General features: G+C 42.4%; 1 pseudogene across 1 annotated transcript in view; it reads left to right on the forward strand.

Moving 5' to 3' along the window:
* Positions 1-13,262, forward strand: part of LOC124041690 — a 94,096-nt pseudogene extending 80,834 nt beyond the window's left edge. The window contains exons 19-23 of the transcript XR_006839978.1: positions 719-829; positions 1,124-1,286; positions 2,487-2,616; positions 11,155-11,290; positions 11,545-13,262. The product of XR_006839978.1 is annotated as an insulin receptor-like (transcript). The remainder of the gene's footprint in view (positions 1-718; positions 830-1,123; positions 1,287-2,486; positions 2,617-11,154; positions 11,291-11,544) is intronic.
* The last annotated feature ends 8,594 nt before the right edge of the window (positions 13,263-21,856 follow it).

A 21,856-nucleotide genomic window follows, 5' to 3' on the forward strand; every position in this document is an offset into this window, starting at 1 on the left:
AGCCTAAAATCCCAAACATTTAAGCAATGCAGGTGTAGAAGCATGGTGGCTAGGAAAAACTCCCTAGAAAGGCAGAAACCTAGAGAGGAACCAGGCTATGAGGGGTGGCCAGTCCTCTTCTGGCTGTTGGAGATTATAACAGTACATGGCCAAGATGTTCAAATGTTCATAGATGACCAGCAGGGTCAAATAATAATAATCACAGTGGTTGTAGAGGGTGTGACAGGTCTGCATCTCAGGAGTAAATGTCAGTTGGCTTTTCATAGCCGAGCATTCACAGTTAGAGACAGCAGGTGCGGTAGAGAGAGAGAGAGTCGGGTCCGGGACAAAGTAGCACGTCCAGTGAACAGGTCAGGGTTCATAGCCGCAAGCAGAACAGTTGAAACTGGAGCAGCAGTAAGACCAGGTGGACTGGGGACAGCAAGGAGTCATCGGGCCAGGTAGTTCCTGAGGCATGGTCCCAGGGTTCAGGTCCTCTGGGAGGAGAGGGAGAGAGAGAATTAGAGGGAGCATACTTAAATTCACACAGGACAGTGGATAAGATAGGATAAATACTCCAGACATAAGACTGACGCTAGCCTCCCGACACAAACAATTGGTGAGGAAGGTGAGACCACCACATACCATGATCATGAATAGTAGAATTGTCTTCAAAAAGTAGGTTGGTAGCCACAGTTCAAGAATCAAAGCAAGTAAGGTAAACAAAATATTCCCTCAGGTGCGTCTGATGGGTGTGGTCTCTAAGGGCCAGCCCACTCTTGTTGTCATGGAGCTGATGACACACGGTGATTTGAAGAGCTACCTGCGCTGCCTCCGCCCGGACTCAGAGGTACATACACACACACTCTACTGCCCCCTTGTGTCTTGTTGGAAACCAGACTAGTCTTGCACTGTCTCTAGCTGGCTGGCTGACCAACTCTGCTGGCCAGAGCGAGACTAAATTGCACCCGATTCCCTATATAGTGCACTTCTTTTGACCTGAGCTCTATAGGCCCTAGTCAAAAGTAGTGCATGCTATATGGAATTGGGTGCCGTTTGGGATGCAACCTAGAATTATTGTGGCCCCCATGTTTTGTAAAATAGCCCTCGTATTAATAAATGTTTTATTGTTTATTTTTGACAGAATAACCCTACAGGGCGCCCGCCCCCCACTCTGAAGGAGATGATTCAGATGGCAGCAGAGATAGCAGACGGCATGGCCTACCTCAACGCCAAGAAGTTTGTCCACAGAGACCTGGCTGCTAGAAACTGCATGGTGGCGCAGGACTTCACTGTCAAGATAGGAGGTAGACTACACATATATACACAAGAGCTGGGATGATAAACCAAAAATGATCAACATTACCTTATTTTGCTTATGACGGTCATTTTTAGTGATTTTGCTCCACAACGTTCCTGTAGATTGTTCTAAACCCATTATTTGTTCAACAGTAATAGCCTATGCATTATTGTTTGTTCCTGTTATGAAAGTATCTGCCTGCCCTCTGGCTGCTGTGTGAGCGAGCCACTCTCACTCCCTCTCCCGACTGCGCACGAGCGAGGGAGAAATGCATTCTGAGAATTTGATCGTTGCTCAAAATACAATTGCGGGAAAAATACAGTTTTTAAATCAACTACCGTTGTCCAAATTACAGAGAGGAGAGTCACAGCTTTCTGTGATTATATAATTGATATATTTTGAGTTCATAGCACCACTTTATTTAGTATGGGTTTTGTTGTGGAGCCGAGTGGAGCGCTCCACTTGCGGTAAATAGACCTACATCAAGTAGCCTAGGCCTAGTGCTGGAAAGGTTTTGTACAACATTAGATTAATCAATTAGCCTACATGGCTATCCAGCAAAAAAATCCTATTTAGAGTAAGTCTAGCTAAGTGTTTTGAGTTCCCACTTCCTCAGGCGGTGAATAATATAGCCTAGGCCACAAAGATGTCTGCAAATTCCTCTCTGAAGCACCCAAAGATAAATATGATCATTCTGGATCCGGTTGCACCTAAAAATATAAATCATGCATTCCGTGGATATGTTAGGTGACATAGCTTTTTTAATCATACGCTACCATCTGTTGTCTTACTTGGCACTGGGAAAAAGATGTATAGAGCCCTGCCGCTAATGTAAAGTAACTGTCCATTAAAAACAAAATGTATTGTTGTATTTATCGTTATCGTGCAAAATAGTTACGTTTTTCGCGTTATGACTTTTTGTCCATATCGCCCAGCTCCATTATATACACCCACAAATGGCCGACCGTACTTGACTGTCAAAATAGGAGGTATGGCAACTCACCACCTTACTTTTAAAGGAGGGGAGTCGAACAAATGCAGTTGTACTGTTTCTACGGACTATACATTAATCAGTTAAATACACCCTTATTAAGCGTTTAATATGTTAATATAGTTAAAAACCAAGTCAAAGAATATCATTTGAATATTTTTGATAGGGTCATAACAGATCTGTGGATTGTGTTCTAATTGTCCCCCACTCCTTCAGACTTTGGTATGACCAGAGACATCTATGAGACAGACTACTACAGGAAGGGAGGGAAGGGTCTGCTTCCTGTCCGCTGGATGGCTCCTGAGTCTCTGAAGGATGGAGTGTTCACTGCAAACTCAGACTGCTGGTGAGGACACTTTACTGTGTTTGTCTGTCTTTCTCTGTGTGAATGCTTGCCAACTGTCGAAAGCAGGGATGGGCAACTGCAGTCCTCGCGGGCCGAAGTGGTGTCACTGTTTTTCACCATTCAAATGTTATTTTTCACATGCTTTGTAAACAACCGGTGTGTTTTTCCCAACATATCACGATTCAGGATATGACCAGGTGCAGACACAGGAGGCGGATAGTACAGTTCTCATAATATTTATTATACAAGGGGCAGGTCAGGTCAGGTCGAGGGCAGGAAGAGGTCAGTAAGTCAGAGGTACAGAACGGCAGGCAGGCTCAGGGCAGGCAGAATGGTCCGAAATCCAAGGCAGCAAAAACAGGTACAGAATATCAGGTAGGCTCAGGGCAGGCAGAATGGTCAGAACCGGGGAGACTAGAAAACAGAAATTAGCCAGACTGGAAATGGGAAAACACGCTGGTAAGACTTGATGGGACAAGACAAACTGGTAACAGACAAACAGAAAACACTGGAATAAATAACTAAGAGATAATGGGGACAAATGGGAGACACCTGGTGGGGGGGTGGAGACAAGCAAAAGACAGGTGAAAAAGATCAGGGCCTGACACAACAATGCAGAGAGGGAAATCTATATACAGTACCAGTCAAAAGTTTGGACACACCTACTCATTCAAGGGTTTTTATTTATTTTGACTATTTTCTACATTGTAGAATAATAGTGAATGCATCATAACTATGAAATAACACATATGTAGTAACCAAAAAAGTGTTAAACAAATAGAAATATATTTTATATATGAGATTCTTCAAAGTAGCTTTGCCCTTTGCCTTGATGACAGTTTTGCACACTGTTAGCATTCTCTCAACCAGCTTCATGAGGTAGTCACATGGAATGCATTTCAATTAACAGGTGTGCCTTGTTAAAAGTTCATTTGTGGAATTTATTTCCTTCTTAATGCATTTGAGCCAATCAGTTGTGTAGTGACCCAGACAATAGTATTGGCACCTTCTTGAAGGGGTGGTTTACAGAAGATTGTCATATTTGATTAAAGACCAAGTCCATATTATGGCAAAAACAGCTCAAATAAGAAAAGATAAACGACAGTCCATCATTAGTCAATCCGGAAAATTTAAAGAACTTTGAAAGTTTCATCAAGTGCAGTCGCAAAAACCATCAAGTGCTATGATAAAACTGGATCCCATGAAGACAGCCACAGAAAGGGGGGACCCAGAGTTACCTCTGCAGCAGAGGATCAGTTTGAGTTACCAGCCTCAGAAATTGCAGCCCAAATAAATGCTTCACGGAGTTCAAGTAACAGACACATCTCAACATCAACTGTTCAGAGGAGACTGCGTGAACCAGGCCTTCATGGTCAAATTGCTGCAAAGAAACCACTACTAAAGGACACCAATAAGAAGTAGAGACTTGCTTGGGCCGAGAAACACAAGAAATGGACATTAGACCGGTAGGAATCTGTCTTTTGGTTTGACGAGTCCAAATTTAAGATTTTTGGTTCCAACCGCTGTGTCTTTGTGAGACGCAGAGTAGGTGAACGGATTATCTTCGCAAGTGTGGTGTCACCGCGAAGCATGGAGGAAGAGGAGTTGTGATGGTGTGGGGTTGCTGACACTGTCTGTGATACACAATGAGTCAAATACACAATGAGTAACAATAACTTGGCTATATACAGTCGTGGCCAAAATATTGGCACCCTTGCACTTTTTTCGAACAATGCACCATTTCTTCCAGGAAACTGTTTAAATTAAAACATATTTTGGTATCCATATATTTATGTCTTCAGTGTGCAGTTGAAGAAAACAAAAAATGAACTAAATCTTAGCTAATTCCACAAAGAATTCCTACAATTGGGTGGCAGGTAGCCTAGTGGTTAGACTGTTGGGCCAGTAACCAAAAGGTTGCTGGATCAAATCCCGAGCTGTCAAGGAAAAAATCTGTCGTTCTGCCCCCGAGCAAGGCAGTTCTCCAGGCGCCAACGACGTGGATGTCAATTAAGGCAGCACCCCGCACCTCTCTGATTCAGAGGGGTTGGGTTAAATGCGGAAGAGACATTTCAGCTAAAGGCATTCAGTTGTACAACTGACTAGGTTTCCCCCAATTGAGCCAGACAATATTATTGGTGATTCTCATTTACTTTGGATTTGAACTCATCTATGGGTAGTTGAAGGTGCCTGCAGTATAAACATCACATATTCAACCAGTTTGAATAGAGAAGAGGACTCATTCTCCTGGTTTGTGTCACTGTGTGTACCGCAATGAGCATGGACAAAAGAAAGAAAATCAGAGAGTTATCTGATGAGGTCAGACACAAGATTGTAGCCAAGCATGGACAAGTCCATCTCCAGAGACGTTGATGTTCCTGTTTCCACCGTATGTAATGTTATCAAGAAGTTCAAGGCCTATGCCACTGTAGCCAACCTCATTGGACGTGGCCCCAAGATCATTTGATGGAAGATTGCAGCAAAGGACTGTTTGAATGTTGGAGAAAGCACCTCTGTCAAATGCCACACAGATTCAAGCTGACCTTCAGACACACAAGGTACGAAGGTTTCAACTCGCACCATCCGTCGCCAACTCAATGAAAGGGGGTTATATGGTAGGAGACCCAGGAGGACCCCACTGCTGAGAGAAAGACATAAGAAAGCCTGACTGCAATTTCCCAAAACACACCTAAACATGACAAAATCCTTCTGGGAGAACGTCCTGTGGACAGATGAGACCAAATTATAGCTTTTTGGTAAAGTACAGTTGAGTGATGTTTTGGGGTTGCTTTGCTTTCTCTGGCACCGGGTGCCTTGAACGTGTACATGGCATCATGAAATCAGGATGATACCAATGTATTTTAGAGCGCAATGTCGGAGCCAGTGTCAGAAAGCTCGGTCTCCGTCGAAGGTCATCGGTCTTCCAGCAGGACAATGACCCCAAACACACTTCAAAAATCACCCAGGAATGGTTCAAGACAAAACGCTGGACTGTTCTGAAGTGGCCAGCAATGAGTCCAGATCTAAATCTCATTGAAAACATGGAGAGATCTGAAAACAGCAGTTAGGAGAATGCACCCTCCTAATCTGGGATAACTGCTGCAGCAGTTTGCACAAGGGGAGTGGGTCCAAACGGCCAGTACAGAGGTGCAGGAAGCTCATTGATGGTTATAGGAAGCGCTTGATTGCAGTTATTTTGACCAAAGGCTGTGCTACCAAATATTGAGTCTAGGGTGTGAATTATAATAATTGTGGAGACCAAATACTTTTTTCAATTTCAACTTATTTTTAGTTACTTTAAAAAAGTACATGGGTGCCAATATTTTTGTCCATGACTGTATACGGGGTACCGAGTCGATATGCAGGGGTACGAGGCAATTTAGGTAAATATGTAAATATAGGTAGGGGTAAAGTGACTCTGCAACAGGATAGATAATAAATGGTGGCAGCAGCGTATGTGATGAGTCAAAAGAGAGTGCAAAAAGAGTCAATGCAGATAGTCCGGGTAGCTATACAGAGCAGCGCAGAGCCGTTGAGCATAGTTGTTGTGAAGGAAAGTGTCACTGGGTCACAAATTTCTTGTTAACAAACTATAGTTTTGGCAAGTCAGTTAGGACATCTACTTTGTGCATGACACAAGTATTTTTTCAACAATTGTTTACTGACAGATTATTTCACTTAGAATTCACTGCATTACAATTCCAGTGGGTCAGAAGTTTACATACACTAAGTTGACCGTGCCTTTAAATAGCTTGGAAAATTCCAGAAAATGTCATGGCTTTAGGAGATTCTGATAGGCTAATGGACATAATTTGAGTCAATTGGAGGTGTACATGTGGATGTATTTCAAGGCCTACCTTCAAACTCAGTGTCTCTTTGCTTGACATCATGAGAAAATTAAAATAAATCAGCCAAGACCTCAGAAAGATATTGTAGGCCTCCACAAGCAATTTCCAAACGGCTGAAGGTACCATGTTCATCTGTACAAACAATAATATGCAAGTATAAACACCATGGGACCACGCACGCAGCCATCATACCGCTCAGGAAGGAGACGCGTTCTGTCTCCTACAGATGTACGTACTTTGGTGCGAAAAGTAGTCTGATAAAACAAAAATAGAACTGTTTGGCCATAATCACCATCGTTATGTTTGGAGGAAAAAGGGAGAGGCTTGCAAGCCATAGAACCTCATGCCAACGGTGAAGCATGGGGGTGGCAGCATCATGTTGTGGGGATGCTTTGCTGCAGGAGGGACTGGTGCACTTCACAAAATAGATGGTATCATGAGGGAGGAAGATTATGTGGATATATTGAAGCAACATCTCAAGACATCAGTTAGGAAGTTAAAGCTTGGTTGCAAATGGGTCTTTCAAATGGACAATGACCCCAAGCATACTTCCAAAGTTGTGGCAAAATGGCTTAAGGACAACAAAATCAAGGTATTGGAGTGGCCATTACAAAGCCCTGACCTCAATCCTATAGAAAAGTTGTGGGCAGAACTGAAAAGGCGTGTGTGAGCAAGGAGGCCTACAAACCTGACTCTGCTCTGTCAGGAGGAATGGGCCAAAATTCACCCAACTTATTGTGGGACGCTTGTGGAAGGTTACTCCAAAAGTTTGACCCAAGTTAAACTATTTAAAGGTAATGCTACCAAACACTCAATTAGTACATGTAAACTTCTGATCCACTAGGAATGTGATGAAAGAAATAAAAGCTGAAATAAATAATTCTCTCTACTATTATTCTGACATTTCACATTCTTAAAATAAAGTGGTGATCCTAACTGACCTAAAACAGGGAATTGTTACTAGAATTGTGAAAAACTGGAGTTTAAATGTACAGTGCCTTGCGAAAGTATTCGGCCCCCTTGAACTTTGCGACCTTTTGCCACATTTCAGGCTTCAAACATAAAGATATAAAACTGTATTTTTTTGTGAAGAATCAACAACAAGTGGGACACAATCATGAAGTGGAACGACATTTATTGGATATTTCAAACTTTTTTAACAAATCAAAAACTGAAAAATTGGGCGTGCAAAATTATTCAGCCCCCTTAAGTTAATACTTTGTAGCGCCACCTTTTGCTGCGATTACAGCTGTACGTCGCTTGGGGTATGTCTCTATCAGTTTTGCACATCGAGAGACTGAACATTTTTCCCATTCCTCCTTGCAAAACAGCTCGGGCTCAGTGAGGTTGGATGGAGAGCATTTGTGAACAGCAGTTTTCAGTTCTTTTCACAGATTCTCGATTGGATTCAGGTCTGGACTTTGACTTGGCCATTCTAACACCTGGATATGTTTATTTTTGAACCATTCCATTGTGGATTTTGCTTTATGTTTTGGATCATTGTCTTGTTGGAAGACAAATCTCCGTCCCAGTCTCAGGTCTTTTGCAGACTCCATCAGGTTTTCTTCCAGAATGGTCCTGTATTTGGCTCCATCCATCTTCCCATCAATTTTAACCATCTTCCCTGTCCCTGCTGAAGAAAAGCAGGCCCAAACCATGATGCTGCCACCACCATGTTTGACAGTGGGGATGGTGTGTGTTCAGGGTGATGAGCTGTGTTGCTTTTACGCCAAACATAACGTTTTGCATTGTTGCCAAAAAGTTCAATTTTGGTTTCATCTGACCCAGAGCACCTTCTTCCACATGTTTGGTTTGTCTCGCAGGTGGCTTGTGGCAAACTTTAAATGACACTTTTTATGGATATCTTTAAGAAATGGCTTTCTTCTTGCCACTCTTCCATAAAGGCCAGATTTGCACAATATACGACTGATTGTTGTCCTATGGACAGAGTCTCCCACCTCAGCTGTAGATCTCTGCAGTTCATGCAGAGTGATCATGGGCCTCTTTGCTGCATCTCTGATCAGTCTTCTCCTTGTATGAGCTGAAAGTTTAGAAGGACGGCCAGTTCTTGGTAGATTTGCAGTGGTCTGATACTCCTTCCATTTCAATATTATCGCTTGCACAGTGCTCCTTGGGATGTTTAAAGCTTGAGAAATCTTTTTGTATCCAAATCCAGCTTTAAACTTCTTCACAACAGTATCTCGGACCTGCCTGGTGTGTTCCTTGTTCTTCATGATGCTCTCTGCGCTTTTAACGGACCTCTGAGACTATCACAGTGCAGGTGCATTTATACGGAGACTTGATTACACACAGGTGGATTGTATTAATCATCATTAGTTATTTAGGTCAACATTGGATCATTCAGAGATCCTCACTGAACTTCTGGAGAGAGTTTGCTGCACTGAAAGTAAAGGCGCTGAATAATTTTGCATGCCCAATTTTTCAGTTTTTGATTTGTTAATAAAGTTTGAAATATCCAATAAATGTCGTTCCACTTCATGATTGTGTCCCACTTGTTGATTCTTCACAAAAATATACAGTTTTATATCTTTATGTTTGAAGCCTGAAATGTGGCAAAAGGTCGCAAAGTTCAAGGGGGCCGAATACTTTCGCAAGGCACTGTATTTGGCTATGGTGTATGTAAACTTCCGACTTCAACTGTATTTCCGGACTATAAGCCGCTACTTTATTCCCACACTTTGAACCTTGCGGTTTATACAATGACGCGGCTAATTTATGGATTTTTCCCGCTTTCACAAGATTCATGCCGCCAAAAAACTGAGCACCGTCACATAATGTGACGTAAATCGAGCGCGCTCAAACTTCCCACCATTCTGATTACGGTAGTAATTTTGTCACCCTCATCATGGCACAGACACGGAGAAATGCATATGATGCAGCTTTCAAGTTGAAGGCGATAAATCTGGCTGTTGGAAAAGGAAATAGAGCTGCTGCATGGGAGCTTGGCCTTAATGAGTCGATGATAAGACGTTGGAAACAGCAGCGTGAGGAACTGACAGAAAGACAACAAAAGCTTTCAGAGGGAAGAAAAGCAGATGGCCCAAAGTATTTGCAGCCACTCGACATCAGTGTAAATCGTGCATTTAAGGTGGCGCTCCTTGTTCAGTGGGAGGCTTGGATGACAAGTGGGGAGAAATCCTTCACTAAAACGGGCCGCAGGCGAAGAGCATCTTATGGTCAAGTCTGCCAGTGGGTCCTGACAGCATGGAGCATTATCAAAAAATCCACTATTATCAACGGGTTTCGAAAGGCTGGACTGCTGCGTGTTGAAGGGGCAGCATGAGTTCAGCGGGGTATTTGCCTCCGGATGAAAGTGACGAGAGCGACAATGAAAACGATCCAACATCGGATGAAGCAATTCTGAGGCTATTCAACTCCGACACCGAAGGAGATGACTTCAGTGGTTTCAGTGCACAGGAGGAGGAGGAAGATAGTGACCAATGACTTTCTTGGTAGGCTACTGTTTTCATTTTTGTTACAAGCCGTGTTTCGTTTAAAGGCTGTGTAAAGTTAATTTGTTTCAATGTACCGGTAGGCACCTGCGGCTTATAGACATGTGCGGCTTATTTATGTACAAAATACATATTTTTTTAATAATTCAGTGGGTGGGGTTTATATTCAGGTGCGCTTAATAGTCCAGCAATTACGGTATGTACTGAGATCATGTGACAGATCATGTGACACGTAGATTGCACACAGGTGGACTTTATTTAACTAATTATGTGACTCCTGAAGATAATTGGTTGCACCAGATCTTATTCAGGGGCTTCAAAGCAAAGGGGTGTAAACATATGCACTCACCACTTTTCCATGTATTTAAAATTGTAAAAATATTTTTAAAATGTAACTAGTAATTTTTGTAATTTCACTTCACCAATTTGGACTATTTTGTGTATGTCCATTTCACAATCAATTTAAATTGCAGGTTGTAAATGCAACAAAATAGGAAAAACGCCAAGGGGGATGAATACTTTTGCAAGGCACTGTAAGATTGAAAGTTGGTATTCAGCACTCCTAAAATAGTGATTTTGTCAGACAGCATAGGCAGCAGCTCTATACTTTATGAGTTGACTTGGAGTAGAAGTAATAGTAATCAAATAAAACAAATATTTTATTAAATTAATGTTGGTAAGCAGTAATAGTGACAACTGTGGGACTTTTATTGTTTTATTCTGTGTTACAGCATTCAACCCACATGTATCAAAACCTAAACCTAAATGGAAAACCGTGATTATTTTTGTAATAACCAAAATGAAACCGAAATGACCTCAAAGAACAATAAATTCCTTAACACTACTTGCTGATGTTGATTGAGAGGTTGTTGCCCTGGCACCTCACTGCCAGGTCACTGACCTCCCTATAGGCTGTCTCATTGTCGTCGGTGATCAGGCCTACCACCATCGTGTCGCTAGTAAACACAGCTGATTAAACTAATTGCATTCTAAACTGAATATCATGATTATTTGATTATTGGAGTCAGGTGTGTTAGCTGGGACTGGGGCAAAAGTGTGAAACCAATCAGGTCCCGAGGACTGGAGTTGCCCATCCCTGGTCCAGATGGACAGAATCTGGATCTTCTCAAGATTTTCTCCCTACCTATCCACCTATGGAGTTTTTCCTTGCAACTGATTTTTTTTCTCTCCTGTGTTTTTGTGTGTCTCTCTTCCAGGTCATTTGGTGTGGTGCTGTGGGAGGTCAGTACCCCTAGCGGAGCAGCCATACCAGGGTCTGTCCAACGAGCAGGTCCTGAAGTTCGTCATGGACGGAGGATTTCTGGACCGACCAGACAACTGTGCTGACCGGCTGTAAGTCTCACCTCCGTACTTTACATATCTATGTCCAGCTGTGACTGGTCATTTACATTTACATTTTTACATTTAAGTCATTTAGCAGACGCTCTTATCCAGAGCGACTTACAAATGAATCATTATTGAAGGGAACTGTATGGAACATGGATTACACTTTTGTGTGTGATATTGATGAAATCGTGTTTAAACGACAACGAACATCAGCTCTCAACTATAAGATGTAACAGCAGCTCCTCTCTCCTGCTATTCAGACACGACCTGATGTCGATGTGCTGGCAGTATAACCCCAAGCTGCGTCCCAGCTTCCAGGAGATCATCGAAATGCTCCACGAGGACCTTCACCAGTCCTTTCAGGAGGTCTCCTTCTACTACAGTCAGGAAAACAAGCCTCAGGAGCAGGAGGACTTTGACCTAGACATGGACAACATGGAAAGCATTCCCCTGGACCCGTCCTCCTACTCCCAGAGAGGGGACCACAGTTCCTCGTACTCTCAGAGGGGAGACCACAGCTCGGAGAGGGACGAAGCGGGTTCATCGCTGGGGTTGAGACAAAACAGCTACGAGGAACACGTCCCGTACACACACATGAACGGGGGAAAGACGAATGGACGGATACTAGCTCTGCCTCGGTCTAGTCCCTCCTAACAGAACACTGTATGGATATTGTATCCCTATCTCCCCTTAGGCCCAACCTTTCCCTCACACAGATGCATAGATATGAATATATTTTTGTTTTGTTTTTTCATTTTACATAGATAAACACTTTTATCACTCAGAGGCCCTCTCGAAGTGTACATATCTCAGGACGTTAATGCTCTCTTGTCAAGATGCCACATCCAATAGACTATGGTATGTATGTTAATGTTCACACAAGAAACACACAGACACAACCACACAGACACTTTTTGTATTTAAGAAAGAACCCCCCGTGCTTCTTTCTAGTCTTTGATCCTTAAAAAATATATTTCCAATCTTCCACAAATGGGTGGCAGTTTGGGGAATCAACTGTGAATCTAACTTTGGGACAACCAGAAGGCTGCTAACCCGAGGACTCTCCAGACTGTCCCTTGCCCAGGCCGAGGCGCTCTCCCTTGGCAGGTCAGCCCTCACTGGGTCCCTGGGGCTCCCTGGGCCATGGAGGTCCACCTGGGTCGCTCAATGTAAAAGTGCCCTTCTCTTCTATCTCTGGCTGTAGCTTGCATCTTATGTCATGGAGCTGTGTCTCTGTATCTTTGTACTCTCAAGTCGTCAACAAACAACACACTTGAGAACTAACTTTTGGATGGATGAATGTATCTAATCCAATTTTAAATCTTCAAGCAAACTTTATCGATCCACTGGAGAAGCTTGTTGTCAATTTTCTCCTCACACTCTGCAGTATTCCAGCATCACACAGAAATAATTAACAGATTTTTGGGGTTATATATTTTTAATTTATTTACGTTTCATTTTCTCTTTGCGTTTTCACATTTACAGCTGAAGGATATTTAAAAAACTGTTTCAGAAAAACATTTTGACGAAAGAAACGAGTTCCTCGGAAGACATAGCTGCTTCTTTTTATATATTTTAGTGGGTATAGAAAATAGAAATATATTATTGATATTTTTTTTTTGTACATAGTGGTTGACATACATTGTCTTTCATGAGGTATTTCCAGTCTGTAGAAAAAAAGGTTTTACATGTTTGTCTCTTATGTTTATTTTTTTCTAATCCAGAATTCATACTAATAATCATTTGGACTTGTGATAAACCAGCAGCATTTGGTATTTTCTCTTGGCTTGGCCCGTTGATATCAGATCAAATCAAACTGTCTGCTTTTCATAAATAAAGCAGCACGGTGCAACATGACCACGCTCTTTCTCTGTCCACATGCTTCTGTTTACTTTGTTGTTGTTTACTATGTCATGGTGTCATGTGTACAATTTATCTAATAGGTCGTTTGCTGAAATAAAAGATCCCAGAAATCTTACATACGCACTTAAATCTTATTTCTCTTAAATTTCGTGCACAAATTTGTTTACATCCCTGTTTGTGAGCATATCTCCTTTGCCAAGATATGTCACACCTGTAAGGTGGATCAAGAAGCTGATTAAACAGTATTATCATTACACAGGTTCCCCTTGTACTGGGGACAATAAAAGGTGACTCTAACATGTGGCTTTGTGTTGTGTTGTGCACATGTCTCATGTTTTGACCAAGTGTACAATTGGCATGCTGAATGCAGGAATGTCCAACAGCTGTTGCCAGAAAATGTAATGTTAATTTATCTTCCATTAGAACACCACCAACATTTCTTTAGAAAATTTGGCAGTACGTCCAACCGGCCTCACAACCGCAGACCACGTGTATGGCAGGCATAACCTATGGACAACAAACACAAATGCATTTTATCAATGGCAATTTGAATGCACAAAGATGAGGTGACGAGATCCTGAGGCACCTTGTCGTGCAATTCATCCACCACCATCACCTCATGTTTCAGCATGATAATGGATGGCTCCATGTCGCAAGGATCTGTACACAATTCCTGGAAGCTGAAAGTGTCCCAGTTCTTCCATGGTCTGCATACTCACCAGACATGTCACCCATTGAGCATGTTTGGGATGCTCTTGATCGACGCGTACACAGCGTTTTCCAGTTCCCAATATCCAGCAACTTTGCACAGCCATTGAAGAGGAGTGGGACAACATTCCACAGGCCAAAATCAACAGCCTGAACAACTCTATGTGAAGGAGATGTGTCGCGCTGCATAGGGCAAATGGTCACACCAGATACTGACTGGTTTTCTGATCCAAGCCACTACCTTTTTTTTAAGGTAGGTGACCAACCGATGCATACAGTGGGGCAAAAAAGTATTTAGTCAGCCACCAATTGTGCAAGTTCTCCCACTTAAAAAGATGAGAGGCCTGTAATTTTCATCACAGGTGCACTTCAACTATGACAGACAAAATGAGAAAAGAAATCCAGAAAAACACATTGTAGGATTTATGAATTTATTTGCAAATTATGGTGGAAAATAAGTATTTGGTCACCTACAAACAAGGAAGATTTCTGGCTCTCACAGACCTATTACTTCTTCTTTAAGAGGCTCCTCTGTCCTCCACTCGTTACCTGTATTAATGGCACCTGTTTGAACTTGTTATCAGTATAAAAGACACCTGTCCACAACCTCAAACAGTCACACTCCAAACTCCACTATGGCCAAGACCAAAGAGCTGTCAATGGACACCAGAAACAAAATTGTAGACCTGCACCAGGCTGGGAAGACTGAATCTGCAATAGGTAAGCAGCTTGGTTTGAAGAAATCAACTGTGGGAAAAATTATTAGGAAATGGAAGACATACAAGACCACTGATAATCTCCCTCGATCTGGGCCTCCACGCAAGATCTCACCCCGTGGGGTCAAAATGATCACAAGAACGGTGAGCAAAAATCCCAGAACCACATGGGGGGACCTAGTGAATGACCTGCAGAGAGCTGGGACCAAAGTAACAAAGCCTACCATCAGTAACACACTACGCCACCAGGGACTCAAATTATGCAGTGCCAGATGTGTCCCCCTGCTTAAGCCAGTACATGTCCAGGCCCGTCTGAAGTTTGCTAGAGAGCATTTGGATGATCCAGAAGAAGATTGGGAGAATGTCATATGGTCAGATGAAACCAAAATATAACTTTTTGGTAAAAACTCAACTGGTTGTGTTTGGAGAACAAAGAATGCTGAGTTGCATCCAAAGAACACCATACCTACTGTGCAGCATGGGGGTGGAAACATCATGCTTTGGTGCTGTTTTTCTGCAAAGGGACCAGGGCGACTGATCCGTGTAAAGGAAAGAATGAATGGGGCCATGTATATTGAGATTTTGAGTGAAAACCTCCGTCCATCAGCAAGGGCATTGAAGATGAAACGTGGCTGGGTCTTTCAGCATGACAATGATCCCAAACACACCGCCCGGGCAATGAAGGAGTGGCTTCATAAGAAGCATTTCAAGGTCCTGGAGTGGCCTAGCCAGTCTCCAGATCTCAACCCCATAGAAAATCTTTGGAGGGAGTTGAAAGTCCGTGTTGCCCAGCAACAGCCCCAAAACATCACTGCTCTAGAAAAGATCTGCATGGAGGAATGGGCCAAAATACCAGCAACAGTGTGTGAAAACCTTGTGAAGACTTACAGAAAACGTTTGACCTCTGTATATAACAAAGTATTGAGATAATACTGGAGGGCAGGCAGTGTGCCCCTGGTGATGCATCGCCCTCTGGAGAGCCCTGTGGTTGCGGGCAGTGCAGTTGCGTTGATACAGGATGCTTTCATTTGGATGCAGGATGCTTTCAAAAGGTTTGGTTCTTAGGGGCCAGGCCAAATTTCTTCAGCCTCCTTAGGTTGAAGAGGCGCTGTTACGCCTTCTTCACCACACTTGTCTCTGTGGGTGGACCATTTTTTAAGCTTTTACCTTCTCCACTGCGGTCCCGTCGATGTGGATAGGGGGGTGCTGTTTCCTGAAGTCCACGATCAGCTCCTTCGTTTTGTTGACGTTGAAGGAGAGGTTATTATCCTGGCACCACTCTGCCAGGGCCCTCACTTCCTCCCTTTAGGCTGTCTCGTCATTGTTAATCAGGCCAACTACTGTTGAGTCGTCTGCAAACTTGATGATTGAGTTGAATGCGTGCGTGGCCATGCAGTCATGGGTGAACAGGGAGTACAGGAGGGGGCTGAGCACGCACCCTTGTAGAACCCCTGTGTTGAGGATCAGCGAAGAGGAGGTGCTGTTTCCTACCTTCACCACCTGGGGGTGGCCCGTCAGGAAGATCAGGACCCAGTTACACAGGGCGGGGTTCAGATCCAGGGCCCCAAGCTTAATGATGAGCTTGGAGGGTACTATGGTGTTGAATGCTGAGCTACAGTCAATGAACAGCATTCTTACATCTTGTCCAGATGGGATAGGGCAGTGCGATGGTGATTGCATCGTCTGTGGATCTATTGGGGCGGTATGCAAATTGAAGTGGGTCTAGGGTGTCAGGTAAGGTAGAGGTTATATGATCCTTAACTAGCCTCTGAAAGCACTTCATGATGACAGAAGTGAGTGCTATGGGGCGATAGTCATTTAGTTCAATTACCTTTGTTTTTGTACTCATGAAAGCAATGGTGGACATCTTGAAGCAAGTGGGGACAGCAGACTAGGATAGGGAGAGATTGAATACTACGTTTTGGCCCAATTACGACACGGGTGCCCCCGCACATTGACTCTGTACCGCCACCCCCTGTATATAGCCCCGCTATTTTTATTTACTGCTGCTCTATAAGTATTTGTTATTCTTATCTCTTAGTTTTTTTGTTGGTATTTTCTTAAAATTGCATTGTTGGTTACGGACTTGTAAGTAAGCATTTCACTGGTAAAGTCTACTACACCTGTTGTATTCGGCACGTGACAAATACAATTTGATTTGATATGTCCGTAGCACTCCAGCCAGCTGGTCTGCGCATGCTCTGAGGATGTGGCCAGGGATGCCGGCTGGGTCGGCAGCCTTGCAAGGTTTAAGACACTTAAATGTCTTACTCACGTCGGCCACGGAGAATGAGAGCCCACCGTCCTTGGGGGCGGGCAGCATCGGTGGCACTGTGTTATCCTCAAAGCGGGTGAAAAAGGTGTTTAGCTTGTCCAGGAGCAAGAGGTCGGTGTCCGCGACGCAGCTGGTTTCCCCTTTGTAATCCGTGATTGTCTGTAGACCCTGCCACATACAGTAGTAGTCAAAAGTTTGGACACACCTACTCATTCCAGTTTTTCTTTATTTGTACTATTTTCTACGTTGTAGAATAATAATGAAGATATCAAAATAATATAATAATAATAATAATAATAATATATTATAATAATAATAATATATAATATATATATATATACAAAACTATGACAAAACACATATGGAATCATGTAGTAACCAAAAATGTGTTAAACAAATCTAAATATATTTGATATTTCAGATTCTTCAAATTAGCCACCCTTTGCCTTGACATTCTCTCAACCAGCTTCACCTGGAATACTTTCCCAACTGTCTTGAAGGAGTTCCCACATATACTGAGCACTTGCTGGCAGCTTTTCCTTCACTCTGCGGTCCAACTTATCCCAAACCATCTCAAATGGGTTGAGGTCGGGTGATTGTGGAGGCCAGGTCATCTTATGTGGCACTCCATCACTCTCCTTCTTGGTCAAATAGCCCTTACACAGCTTGGAGGTGTGTTTGGTTATTGTCCTGTTGAAAAACAAATGATAGTCCCACTAAGCGCAAACCAGATTGGATGGCGTATGGCTGCAGAATGCTGGTTAAGTGTGCCTTGAATTCTAAATAAATCACAGACAGTGTCACCAGCAATGCACCCCGACACAATCACACCTCCTCCTCCATGCTTCACGGTGGGAAATACACATGTAGAGATCATCCGTTCACCTACTCTGTGTCTTACAAAGACACGGCGGTTGGATCCAAAAATCTCAAATTTGGACTCATCAGACCAAAGGACAGATTTCCACTGGTCTAATATCCATTGCTTGTGTTTTTTTGGCCCATGCAAGTCTCTTCTTCTTGTGGTTTATTTTCTGCAAATAGACCACGAAGGCCTGATTCACACTGTCCTCTGAACATTTGAGATGTGTCTTTTACTTGAACTTTGGAGCATTTATTTGGGCTGAAATTTCTGAGGCTGGTAACTAATTAACTTATCCTCTGCGGCAGAGGTAACTCTGGGTCTTCCTTTCCTGTGGCGATCCTCATGAGAGCCAGTTTCATTATAGCGCTTGATGGTTTTTACGACTACACTTGAAAAATCATTAAAAGTTCTTGAAAATTTCCGGATTGACTGACCACCATGTCTTAAAGTAACGATGGACTGTCATTTCTCTTTGCTTATTTGAGCTGTTCTTGACATAATTTTGACTTGGTCTTTTACCAAATAGGGACATCTGAATACCACCCCTACCTTGTCACAACACAACTGATTGGCTCAAATGCATTAAGAAGGAAAGAAATTCCACAAATTTACTTTCAACCAACAATACCCTTTAATTGAAATGCATTCCATGAAGCTGGTTGAGAAGGAAATAAATTCCACAAATTAACTTTCAACCAAGAATACCTTTTAATTGAAATGCATTCCATGAAGCTGGTTGAGGGAATCCCAAACTGAGCAATTGGTGACCAAGAACCCAATAGTCACTCTGACAGAGCTCCAGAGTTCCTCTGTGGAGATGGGAGAACCTTCCAGAAGGACAACCATCTCTGCAGCACTCCACCAATTAGGCCTTTATGGTAGAGTGGCCAGACGGAAGACACTCTTCAGTAAAAGGCACATGACAGCCCACTTGAAGTTTAACCAAAAGGCACCTAAAGGACTCTCAGACGACGAGAAACAAAATTAGCTGCCTGATGTAACCAAGATTGAACTCTTTGGCCTGAATGCCAAGCATCATGAAGGAAACCAGTCACCACTCATCACCTGACCAATACCATTACTAGCTGGCTTCCACCCGGTTACTCAACCCTGCACCTTATACATAGACTTTACTCATCTCATATGTACAGTGGGGAAAAAGAAGTATTTAGTCAGCCACCAATTGTGCAAGTTCTCCCACTTAAAAAGATGAGAGGCCTGTAATTTTCATCATAGGTACACTTCAATTATGACAGACAAAATGAGAAAAAAAATCCAGAAAATCACATTGTACGATTTTTTTATGTATTTATTTGCAAATCAAGTACACTTGAAACTAAATAAAGCATTATCATCATTGAATCTTGAGCTCTTTGCCATCTGCACTTGGGTATACCAGTTGGGGTCCTTTGTGACTCACTGGACATAGCTAGCTTGCTAAGATTAGCTAGCGTAGCTAACTGTGACTGTTAGCTAGCTACAGTAACTATGTTAACCGGGTGCTTTGTCTAGTCTTAGCTAGACTACCAATGTTTTTATAAACAAAAACACTAGCTACAGTTGAAGTCAGAAGTATACATACACTTAGGTTGGAGTCATTAAAACTTGTTTTTCAACCACTCCACATATATTCTTGTTTTAACAAACTATTGTTTTGGGAAGTCTGTTAGGACATCTACTTCGTGCATGACACAAGTAATTTTTATTAGGATTGAATGTCAGGAATTGTGAAAAACTGAGTTTCAATGTATTTGGCTAAGGTGTATGTAAAGGTCCGACTTCAACTGTAGCTCAATTAACTATCTAATATCACACAGGATAGACACTAAATGTATTGACTTAGCTAGCTACCCCTGCTCTAACAGTTGGCTAAGATAACATCAGATAACATTAATGTTAGCTAGCTAACGGAGAAACTTTGAAAACCACCATGACCATTCAAGAATCTAAGCAAACCACAACGTCCAAACTAATTACGACAAATGCAAAAGCTACAATTACATATTGTGAACGTTTTGTTATCTTCTCCGGCTCGCCTCGACTGTTAACCAACTGAGTGACTCTAATAACGACCGTTGGAAAGACAGACGCGGAGTCGGGCTCGAGCAGCAGAGGCAGCTGCTGCTGAATCAGGTGTTTTTGTTTTTGCTAGCTGCCTATTAAGGATACTTAAGCAACGATTGATGTTGGTAATTGATGATACATGTATGATGTTCAGTGGCAACCCGTCATCACTGGTGGGTCTCAAATCGTCATTTGAGACCCATATGTTTAGCAAAAGAAAAGTTGCATGTTATTTTGGCATTAATATGTGTCACATATCAGTTTACAAACAATGTAAAAAAAAAAAACGTTAATAAAGCTGCATACAAACGTCTCTTTTTTTGCTCTTGAGTAAGGCAGCTCAAAAATGCATGTTTCAGCCTCGCTCAGTGCTTTTTGTGATGGTGGGGCAGCCAGCGGAAAATACACAGCGTAGGGGTTGGTAATGTTCTCTAGTTGCACCGTGATTGGCTCAGTGTTCTGTCACGCATGGGGATACTACTTCACTGCCAAATCTACAGGGAGAACTCCAAAATTCAAGCCCCTTGGGTGCTGCCATAGATTTACATTAGAAGTGCCCATCCAAGAAGACTCAAGGTAATTGGTAAAATGACATCAAATCACATATCTACCGTAGCTTTGATTGGACTGATCATGTCAACATCATATTTTCAAAATCTTAGCTAGCAAGCTAGTCAAGCAGTCATCGTCATGAATCAAGTCGACAATCTACTGGCAAACCCTTTTCATTTCTTGTCATATGAAAAGAAATTAGAGATAAAACGTATTGGTGCTCATCGGCTTTTGGACATAAACATTACACAACAAGTTGGAAAATCGCAAATTCAACAATGAGTGGATTGGATGAAATCAGTGGCTAACTGCAAGCGTTGCAGAGGAATCACTATTTTGCTACCCCTGCCTGCTATTCGGTGGAGAGGGTGTGTGGTCCAAGTCTGGGATTAACGGTCTCTTTTCCAAGTTTAACAGGATAAGCATTCACACGCAATACCATCGTCCAGAAAAGGTTGAATACATTGGCCATGCTGTCAATCCAGCATTACTTCTGCCGCGTTCAAAACAACTGGAAACTCGAAACTGGGAAATCTCAGACTTCAGTAAGTTCACGACAACTGGGAACTCGGAAAAGAATGAGCTCAGACTGGGAAAATATGTTTTGAAAGGTCATCCAACTCAGAATTGCAAGTCAGGAACTCTGGCCTCTTTCTAGAGCTCTGACCTGAAGATCAGTGACATCATGATTCAACCTTGTTTTTATCTGAGTTCCAAGTTGTCTTGAATAGACCATAAATCTGTATGTTGTGCTGTAGCTGTTAGTAGCCCATGTGCCTCACCCTAATAATTTGGTCCCTTTTCCCTTAACTTAGCCCACTGTTCTGACTTGGTGGTGCACATGTAGCCTATAGCCGGTTTTAGAGAAATGTAATCATTGAATATTGTAAGAGCTTTCATTGTCTGCTTATATGCCTCATTTATCTTACGGCTCTGACTTGGTGTACAGGGAGAATACTGTAAGAACGGCCCATGTTCTGAATTCTGTCGCTGTACATTTCAAAGGTGCTAAACAAATAGTTATTGACTACATCCATCTTAGCTCGCTCTTTGTTTTATTTTAAATTACGGATTGCATCTTATCCGCTCATCGTTACCATATGCCATAATTTGTACATTTCAATTGTCAGTAAAAAAAAAACATTTTTTTTGGTTTTTAAGCAAGTCAGCCATGTTTTTAAAAATGCAGTAAATTAGTCTGAATGCACTGTTTCGATGCCAGAGAAGGCTATGTTGATAGCCAGGTATGGCGGTGGTATGGATTCACTCCATGGTGATGAAAAGAAAGTAGGTCCTAGCAGTTTGTGGGCACCGTTTGTCACCGTTATAGTCCAATGAATGTATTGTTTAGTGTTGTGTGTAGTGGCTTTGCTGGCATGCATTAAAAAATATATATGTTGAGATTGCCTCACCAAAATGTACATGCTAAAATCGCCACTGGTAGCAACCTAACCATTATGAAACTTATATTTGATCAAATATACCTTATATGTAGCAAATTAGCAATTACATGTTTTATTGGCCAAATT

The sequence above is a fragment of the Oncorhynchus gorbuscha genome, linkage group LG08 (genome assembly GCF_021184085.1).
Source record: "Oncorhynchus gorbuscha isolate QuinsamMale2020 ecotype Even-year linkage group LG08, OgorEven_v1.0, whole genome shotgun sequence".
In the NCBI taxonomy this organism is placed as follows: Eukaryota; Metazoa; Chordata; class Actinopteri; order Salmoniformes; family Salmonidae; genus Oncorhynchus; species Oncorhynchus gorbuscha.